Here is a 9,658-nt window from a genome sequence, read left to right on the forward strand (position 1 = left end):
GAGTAACCGACTTCGAGTATCACAAACACCGCTACTGTTCAGAAGAGCGACTCCGAAGTGATCCCAGTGTACTGGGCATGGTTGAGAAATTCCTCTGTACGCGGAGACTGTAGTCAGGGGTGTTTGTGTGTGCGTTAATGAGTAACCGACTTCGAGTATCACAAACACCGCTGCTGTTCAGAAGAGCGACTCCGAGGTGATCCCAGTGTACTGGGCATGGTTGAGAAATTCCTCTGTACGAGGAGTCTGTAGTCAGGTGTGTTTGTGTGTGCGTTAATGAGTAACCGACTTCGAGTATCACAAACACAGCTACTGTTCAGAAGAGCGACTCCGAGGTGATCCCAGTGTACTGGGCATGGTTGAGAAGTATCGTTAAACTGGTGCTTTTCTGTGGTCGTCTGTACCAGGAGTCTGTAGTCAGGGGTGTTTGTGTGTGCGTTAATGAGTAACCGACTTCGAGAAACACAAAACCCGCTACGGTTCGGAAGAGCGACTCCGAAGTGATCCCAGTGTACTGGGCATGGTTGAGAAATTCTGTCTGTACCAGGAGTCTGTAGTCAGGGTGTTTGTGTGTGCGTTAATGAGTAACCGACTTCGAGAAACACAAACCCCGCTACGGTTCGGAAGAGCGACTCCGAAGTGATCCCAGTGTACTGGGCATGGTTGAGAAATTCCGTTAAAGTGGACCTTGTCTATGGTCGTCTGTACAAGGAGTCTGTAGTCAGGGGTGTTTGTGTGTGCGTTAATGAGTAACCGACTTCGAGAAACACAAACCCCGCTACGGTTCGGAAGAGCGACTCCGAAGTGATCCCAGTGTACTGGGCATGGTTGAGAAATTCTGTCTGTACCAGGAGTCTGTAGTCAGGGTGTTTGTGTGTGCGTTAATGAGTAACCGACTTCGAGTATCACAAACACCGCTACTGTTCAGAAGAGCGACTCCGAAGTGATCCCAGTGTACTGGGCATGGTTGAGAAATTCCCTCTGTACGAGGAGTCTGTAGTCAGGGGTATTTGTGTGTGCGTTAATGAGTAACCGACTTCGAGTATCACAAACACCGCTACTGTTCAGAAGAGCGACTCCGAAGTGATCCCAGTGTACTGGGCATGGTTGAGAAATTCCGTTAAAGTGGACCTTGTCTGTGGTCGTCTGTACCAGGAGTCTGTAGTCAGGGGTGTTTGTGTGTGCGTTAATGAGTAACCGACTTCGAGTATCACAAACACCGCTACTGTTCAGAAGAGCGACTCCGAAGTGATCCCAGTGTACTGGGCATGGTTGAGAAATTCCCTCTGTACGAGGAGTCTGTAGTCAGGGGTGTTTGTGTGTGCGTTAATGAGTAACCGACTTCGAGTATCACAAACACCGCTACTGTTCAGAAGAGCGACTCAGAAGTCATCCCAGTGTACTGGGCATGGTTGAGAAATTCCTCTGTACGAGGAGTCTGTAGTCAGGGGTGTTTGTGTGCGTTAATGAGTAACCGACTTCGAGTATCACAAACCCCGCTACTGTTCAGAAGAGCGACTCCGAAGTGATCCCAGTGTACTGGGCATGGTTGAGAAATTCCGTTAAAGTGGACCTTGTCTATGGTCGTCTGTACCAGGAGTCTGTAGTCAGGGGTGTTTGTGTGTGCGTTAATGAGTAACCGACTTCGAGTATCACAAACACCGCTACTGTTCAGAAGAGCGACTCCGAAGTGATCCCAGTGTACTGGGCATGGTTGAGAAATATCGTTAAGGTGTCAAGTTTGGTGAACCGGCGATATTGGAACTACGCCGTTGATGTCATAGTCGGTGAGCCAGCGATGTGAAGCAACGCTGACTATGTCATAGTCGGTGAGCCAGCGATGGGGGTAAAACGCTGACGATGTCATAGTCGGTGAGCCAGCGATGGGGGCAACGCTGACGATGTCATAGTGGGTGAGCCAGGGAAGTGGGGCCAACGCTGTCTATGTCATAGTCGGTGAGCCAGCGATGTGGGGGCAACGCTGACGATGTCATAGTCGGTGAGCCAGCGATGGGGGAATAACGCTGACGATGTCATAGTCGGTGAGCCAGCGATGGGGAGTAACGCTGGTGGTGTCATAATCGGTGTGCCAGCGATGGGGAGTAACGCTGGTGGTGTCATAATCGGTGTGCCAGCGATGGGGGAGTAACGCTGGTGGTGTCATAATCGGTGTGCCAGCGATGGGGAGTAACGCTGGTGGTGTCATAATCGGTGTGCCAGCGATGGGGAGTAACGCTGGTGGTGTCATAATCGGTGTGCCAGCGATGTGGGGGCAACGCTGACGATGTCATAATCGGTGTGCCAGCGATGGGGAGTAACGCTGGTGGTGTCATAATCGGTGTGCCAGCGATGGGGAGTAACGCTGGGGGTGTCGGAAACGAAACCATCAGGAGTCTTGCAGAGGGCTTAGACAGAGCAATATCGGAGTGCCCCGTGAGCTTCAAGTATCTACGCGTAGTCAAAATGCCGCAGAAAGCACACGGGAGTCACTGGGACCACGCCTTACAAGACCCTTCATCGTGCGTGTCTCAGCTGCGGGACGGACGGAAGCAGACGCGACGCCTCCACCTCAGGCTGGATCTGCTCGTGGGGAGAACTGGAGAGGCGGTCGGTCAGGGACTGGCGCTCACCCTCGAGACGCAGGTGGCGATACTGAAAATATAAGCAGCTGAAGACACAGATGAATTATAAATTGTAGGAAAACCTTTGATCAGAAGGTTGTGTGAAGTAGGATGGTAATGTTTATTTGAAGGTGAGGTGGAGTGAAGGCGGCGGTGGTGGTGGTGGTTGTGTGGGGACGGTGGATGCTGGTGGAGAAGGCGGAAAGTGATGCGTGAGAGAGAGAGAGAGAGAGAGAGAGAGAGAGAGAGAGAGAGAGAGAGAGAGAGAGAGAGAGAGAGAGAGAGAGAGAGAGAGAGAGAGAGAGAGAGAGAGAGAGAGAGAGAGAGAGATAGAGAGAGAGAGAGAGAGAGAGAGAGAGAGAGAGAGAGAGAGAGAGAGAGAGAGAGAGATACAGAGAGACAGATACACAGAGAGAGAGAGAGAGAGAGAGAGAGAGAGAGAGAGAGAGAGAGAGAGAGAGAGAGAGAGAGAGAGAGAGAGAGAGAGAGAGAGAGAGAGAGAGAGAGAGAGAGAGAGAGAGAGAGAGAGAGAGAGAGAGAGAGAGAGAGAGAGAGAGAGAGAGAGAGAGAGAGAGAGAGAGAGAGAGAGAGAGACGGAAACACTCATACAAACTACAAAAGAAGAGCGAAAGAAGAAGAAAAAATAATAACAAACTTCCTCGTTTTGGCGACGTTAACTTATGGCATCTTAAGTTTCAAAGCAGCAACCAGCCAGGTAGCAAAGAGGTAACTAACTAACCAGGACAGGTGTGTGAGGAGCAGGTGTGTGAGGGAACCGTAGGGAGGGACGTCAGGGAGGAAGGAAGGAAGAAAGCAATGAGAGTGAGAGGAGGATGAGGAAAAACCACTGGGAAATGAGAGATGGGAGGGAGAGAAGGAGGAAAGGAGGGAGATTGAGAGGAAGGGAGAAAGGATTTAGAGTGAAAGAAGAGGCGAGGACGAAGAATCACTGCTAAAGGAGAGGAGGGAGGGAGGGAGAAAGAAAAGACTAAAGAACTGGCAGATGAGAGGAGGAGAGGTGTAGGAGGGAGGGAAGGAGGGAAGAAGTCTAAGCGAGTGTAACATTGCTTTGTCCCCGGCGTATGTACGGAGGAGGAGGTGGAGAAGGAGGAGGAGGAGGAGGTGGAGGAGGAGGAGGAGGATCAGGACGAGGAGGAGGAGGAAAGGGAAAGTTGCAGCCGCGTAAACTGCGGTGTTGCAGGTAATTGGCCATGGTAGTGTGTGTGTGTGTGTGTGTGTGTGTGTGTGTGTGTAGCAGGAGATGCAAATAGGACCAGAATCAGAATAAAAATAAATAAAAAAGAATGCAAAACGAATAAGAAAGAAACGAAACGAAAAGCAGAAACAGAGAAAATAAAAGAAAAAAAAGTTGAAAACCAACCAAAGTATACCGAGAAAAATAGAAGAAAGAAAAGAAGAATTTAAAACAGACAAAAAAAAATCAGAAGAGACGATGAAGGGAAAACCAGGACATGTCTTTTGTTGTTTCTTGTTCTTGTTGTCGTTGATGCTTTTGTTGTTGTTGTTGTTTTTGTTGTTGTTGTTGTTGTTGTTGTTGTTGTTGTTGTTGTCACTGCTGTTTTTATTGCTGATATTCTTTCTTCTTATTCTTCCTTTTCTTCTCTAATTCTTATTATTATTGTTTTTTTATTGTTCTGTAGTTGGCATTACCTTGTGGCGGCGGTGGGGGTGGTGGCGGGGGAAGAACACGCCACACCGTCACCCAGTATTTCAAGGTTTGCCGCCTCTAAGCTGCCATTTCCATCTCCTTCGCTGGAATTAGATCGTCGCTGGGCTGCGGTAATCTGGAGGAGGAAGAGGAGAAGGAGGAGGAGGAAGAGGAAGAGGACCGCGGTAGATGTTGTGGTTGAGGTTGAGAGAGAGTGGAAGAGTTTTTGGAGGAGGAGAAGGAGGAGGAGGAAGAGGGAAAGGAGAGAGAGAGAGAGAGAGAGAGAGAGAGAGAGAGAGAGAGAGAGAGAGAGAGAGAGAGAGAGAGAGAGAGAGAGAGAGAGAGAGAGAGAGAGAGAGAGAGAGAGAGAGAGAGAGAGAGAGAGAGAGAGAGAGAGAGAGAGAGAGAGAGAGAGAGAGAGAGAGAGAGAGAGAGAGAGAGAGAGAGAGAGAGAGAGAGAGAGAGAGAGCCTGACATCTTCAGTGACATTATTTGAAAAGTTCGAGTGGTGAGATTGGCGACGAAGGACAAAGCAAGACGAGATAAGCGTTGTTGTGGAATTGGAACGCACACGGCAAGTATCCAGTACCGCATAACGCCCTCAAACCTTCCTTTAAAAAATACCTGCAGGTCAAATTACTGATACATGAAACGGTTTTAAGTAATGTAAGAAATGTAAGAAATGCAATCCCAGACGCCATACTGTTGCTTCTAATCCTCCTCAGCCAGCCCTTCAGCCAGGGCCTTGGCTGGGTAGTCACCCGCTGGCCTGGTGATGAGTGGCAGGGGAAGTGGTCTTTGTCAGGGAGTCTGTAGTCAGTGGTGTTAGTCTGTAGTCGTACGAGGAGTCTGTAGTCAGTGGTGTTTGTGTCTGCGTTAATGAGTAACCGACTTCGAGTATCACAAACACCGCTACTGTTCAGAAGAGCGACTCCGAAGTGATCCCAGTGTACTGGGCATGGTTGAGAAATTACCTATGTACGAGGAGTCTGTAGTCAGGTGTGATTTTGTTTGCGTTAAAGAGTAACCGACTTCGAGTATCACAAACACCGCTACTGTTCAGAAGAGCGACTCCGAGGTGATCCCAGTGTACTGGGCATGGTTGAGAAATTCCCTCTGTACGAGGAGTCTGTAGTCAGGTGTGTTTGTGTGTGCGTTAGTGAGTAACCGACTTCGAGTATCACAAACACCGCTACTGTTCAGAAGAGCGACTCCGAGGTGATCCCAGTGTACTGGGCATGGTTGAGAAGTATCGTTAAACTGGTGCTTTTCTGTGGTCGTCTGTACCAGGAGTCTGTAGTCAGGGGTGTTTGTGTGTGCGTTAATGAGTAACCGACTTCGAGAAACACAAACCCCGCTACGGTTCGGAAGAGCGACTCCGAAGTGATCCCAGTGTACTGGGCATGGTTGAGAAATTCTGTCTGTACCAGGAGTCTGTAGTCAGGGTGTTTGTGTGTGCGTTAATGAGTAACCGACTTCGAGTATCACAAACACCGCAACTGTTCAGAAGAGCGACTCCGAAGTGATCCCAGTGTACTGGGCATGGTTGAGAAATTCCCTCTGTACGAGGAGTCTGTAGTCAGGGGTGTTTGTGTGTGCGTTAATGAGTAACCGACTTCGAGTATCACAAACCCCGCTACTGTTCAGAAGAACGACTCCGAAGTGATCCCAGTGTACTGGGCATGGTTGAGAAATTCCGTTAAAGTGGACCTTGTCTGTGGTCGTCTGTACCAGGAGTCTGTAGTCAGGGGTGTTTGTGTGTGCGTTAATGAGTAACCGACTTCGAGTATCACAAACACCGCTACTGTTCAGAAGAGCGACTCCGAAATGATCCCAGTGTACTGGGCATGGTTGAGAAATTCCTCTGTACGAGGAGTCTGTAGTCAGGGTGTTTGTGTGTGCGTTAATGAGTAACCGACTTCGAGTATCACAAACACCGCTACTGTTCAGAAGAGCGACTCCGAAGTGATCCCAGTGTACTGGGCATGGTTGAGAAATTCCCTCTGTACGAGGAGTCTGTAGTCAGGGGTGTTTGTGTGTGCGTTAATGAGTAACCGACTTCGAGTATCACAAACACCGCTACTGTTCAGAAGAGCGACTCCGAAGTGATCCCAGTGTACTGGGCATGGTTGAGAAATTCCCTCTGTACGAGGAGTCTGTAGTCAGGGTGTTTGTGTGTGCGTTAATGAGTAACCGACTTCGAGTATCACAAACACCGCTACTATTCAGAAGAGCGACTCCGAGGTGATCCCAGTGTACTGGGCATGGTTGAGAAATTCCCTCAGTAAGAGGAGTCTGTAGTCAGGTGTGTGTGTGTGCGTTAATGAGTAACCGACTTCGAGTATCACAAACACCGCTACTGTTCAGAAGAGCGACTCCGAGGTGATCCCAGTGTACTGGGCATGGTTGAGAAATTCCCTCTGTACGAGGAGTCTGTAGTCAGGTGTGTTTGTGTGTGCGTTAATGAGTAACCGACTTCGAGTATCACAAACACCGCTACTGTTCAGAAGAGCGACTCCGAGGTGATCCCAGTGTACTGGGCATGGTTGAGAAGTATCGTTAAACTGGTGCTTTTCTGTGGTCGTCTGTACCAGGAGTCTGTAGTCAGGGGTGTTTGTGTGTGCGTTAATGAGTAACCGACTTCGAGAAACACAAACCCCGCTACGGTTCGGAAGAGCGACTCCGAAGTGATCCCAGTGTACTGGGCATGGTTGAGAAATTCTGTCTGTACCAGGAGTCTGTAGTCAGGGTGTTTGTGTGTGCGTTAATGAGTAACCGACTTCGAGTATCACAAACACCGCTACTGTTCAGAAGAGCGACTCCGAAGTGATCCCAGTGTACTGGGCATGGTTGAGAAATTCCCTCTGTACGAGGAGTCTGTAGTCAGGGGTGTTTGTGTGCGTTAATGAGTAACCGACTTCGAGAAACACAAACCCCGCTACGGTTCGGAAGAGCGACTCCGAAGTGATCCCAGTGTACTGGGCATGGTTGAGAAATTCCCTCTGTACGAGGAGTCTGTAGTCAGGGGTGTTTGTGTGTGCGTTAATGAGTAACCGACTTCGAGTATCACAAACACCGCTACTGTTCAGAAGAGCGACTCCGAAGTGATCCCAGTGTACTGGGCATGGTTGAGAAATTCCCTCTGTACGAGGAGTCTGTAGTCAGGGGTGTTTGTGTGTGCGTTAATGAGTAACCGACTTCGAGTATCACAAACACCGCTACTGTTCAGAAAAACGACTCCGAAGTGATCCCAGTGTACTGGGCATGGTTGAGAAATTCCGTTAAAGTGGACCTTGTCTGTGGTCGTCTGTACCAGGAGTCTGTAGTCAGGGGTGTTTGTGTGTGCGTTAATGAGTAACCGACTTCGAGTATCACAAACACCGCTACTGTTCAGAAGAGCGACTCCGAAGTGATCCCAGTGTACTGGGCATGGTTGAGAAATATCGTTAAGGTGTCAAGTTTGGTGAACCGGCGATATTGGAACTACGCCGTTGATGTCATAGTCGGTGAGCCAGCGATGTGAAGCAACGCTGACTATGTCATAGTCGGTGAGCCAGCGATGTGGGGGCAACGCTGACGATGTCATAGTCGGTGAGCCAGCGATGTGGGGGCAACGCTGACGATGTCATAGTCGGTGAGCCAGCGATGTGGGGGCAACGCTGACGATGTCATAGTCGGTGAGCCAGCGATGTGGGGGCAACGCTGACGATGTCATAGTCGCTGAGCCAGCGATGTGAAGCAACGCTGACGATGTCATAGTCGGTGAGCCAGCGATGTGAAGCAACGTTGACGATGTCATAGTCGGTGAGCCAGCGATGTGAAGCAACGCTGACGATGTCATAGTCGGTGAGCCAGCGATGTGGGAGCAACGCTGACGATGTCATAGTCGGTGAGCCAGCGATGTGGGGGCAACGCTGACGATGTCATAGTCGGTGAGCCAGCGATGGGGGAATAACGCTGACGATGTCATAGTCGGTGAGCCAGCGATGGGGGAATAACGCTGGTGGTGTCATAATCGGTGTACCAGCGATGGGGAGTAACGCTGGTGGTGTCATAATCGGTGTACCAGCGATGGGGAGTAACGCTGGTGGTGTCATAATCGGTGTACCAGCGATGGGGAGTAACGCTGGTGGTGTCATAATCGGTGTACCAGCGATGGGGAGTAACGCTGGTGGTGTCATAATCGGTGTGCCAGCGATGGGGAGTAACGCTGGTGGTGTCATAATCGGTGTGCCAGCGATGGGGAGTAACGCTGGTGGTGTCATAATCGGTGTGCCAGCGATGGGGAGTAACGCTGGTGGTGTCATAATCGGTGTGCCAGCGATGGGGGAGTAACGCTGGTGGTGTCGAAACCATCAGGGAGTCTTGCAGAGGGCTTAGACAGAGCAATATCGGAGTGCCCCGTGAGCTTCAAGTATCTACGCGTAGTCAAAATGCCGCAGAAAGCACACGGGAGTCACTGGGACCACGCCTTACAAGACCCTTCATCGTGCGTGTCTCAGCTGCGGGACGGACGGGAAGCAGACGCGACGCCTCCACCTCAGGCTGGATCTGCTCGTGGGGAGAACTGGAGGTCTCGGCGAGGCGCTCGGTCAGGACTGGCGCTCACCCTCGAGACGCAGGTGGCGATACTGAAAAGATAAGCAGCTGAAGACACAGATGAATTATAAATTGTAGGAAAACCTTTGATCAGAAGGTTGTGTGAAGTAGGATGGTAATGTTTATTTGAAGGTGAGGTGGAGTGAAGGCGGCGGTGGTGGTGGTGGTTGTGTGGGGACGGTGGATGCTGGTGGAGAAGGCGGGAAATTGATGAGAGAGAGAGAGAGAGAGAGAGAGAGAGAGAGAGAGAGAGAGAGAGAGAGAGAGAGAGAGAGAGAGAGAGAGAGAGAGAGAGAGAGAGAGAGAGAGAGAGAGAGAGAGAGAGAGAGAGAGAGAGAGAGAGAGAGAGAGAGAGAGAGAGAGAGAGAGAGAGAGAGAGAGAGAGAGAGAGAGAGAGAGAGAGAGAGAGAGAGAGAGAGAGAGAGAGAGAGAGAGAGAGAGAGAGAGAGAGAGAGAGAGAGAGAGAGAGAGAGAGAGAGAGAGAGAGAGAGAGAGAGAGAGAGAGAGAGAGAGAGAGAGAAAAAAAAGCACCCCTTACCTGAGTGATGGAAGCCTTTTTTTGTATATATATTTTTATCTTTTTTATAATGACTCTATCTTGCCCCTCTAACCATCCCTGCGTGTGTGTGTGTGTGTGTGTACCTGTGTGTGTGTGTGTGTGTGTGTGTGTGTGTGTGTGTGTGTGTGTGTGTGTACCTGTGTGTGTGTGTGTGTGTGTGTGTGTGTGTGTGTGTGTGTGTGTGTGTGTGTGTGTGTGTGTGTGTGTGTG

General features: G+C 50.1%; 2 long non-coding RNA genes across 5 annotated transcripts; one reads left to right on the forward strand and one right to left on the reverse strand.

Annotated features, from left to right (window-relative positions):
* Window positions 1–506: 506 nt before the first annotated feature.
* On the forward strand, window positions 507–6,840 carry LOC126991024 (uncharacterized). 4 transcript variants are annotated; one of them, XR_007745007.1, is made up of 5 exons: window positions 507–1,083; window positions 5,369–5,429; window positions 5,595–5,735; window positions 6,178–6,457; window positions 6,596–6,840. It is a non-coding gene; the product is annotated as an uncharacterized LOC126991024 (long non-coding RNA). The 4 variants fall into 4 exon arrangements; XR_007745005.1 differs by lacking the exon at window positions 5,369–5,429 and having other exon boundaries at window positions 5,509–5,735; XR_007745006.1 differs by lacking the exon at window positions 5,369–5,429 and having other exon boundaries at window positions 507–943; window positions 5,509–5,735.
* On the reverse strand, window positions 722–1,883 carry LOC126991025 (uncharacterized). Its single transcript, XR_007745008.1, has 2 exons — window positions 1,574–1,883; window positions 722–1,131 (listed from the first exon to the last, which is right to left on the reverse strand). It is a non-coding gene; the product is annotated as an uncharacterized LOC126991025 (long non-coding RNA).
* Window positions 6,841–9,658: the final 2,818 nt, after the last annotated feature.

The sequence above is a fragment of the Eriocheir sinensis genome, unplaced genomic scaffold, assembly GCF_024679095.1.
Source record: "Eriocheir sinensis breed Jianghai 21 unplaced genomic scaffold, ASM2467909v1 Scaffold23, whole genome shotgun sequence".
Lineage (NCBI taxonomy): Eukaryota > Metazoa > Arthropoda > Malacostraca > Decapoda > Varunidae > Eriocheir > Eriocheir sinensis.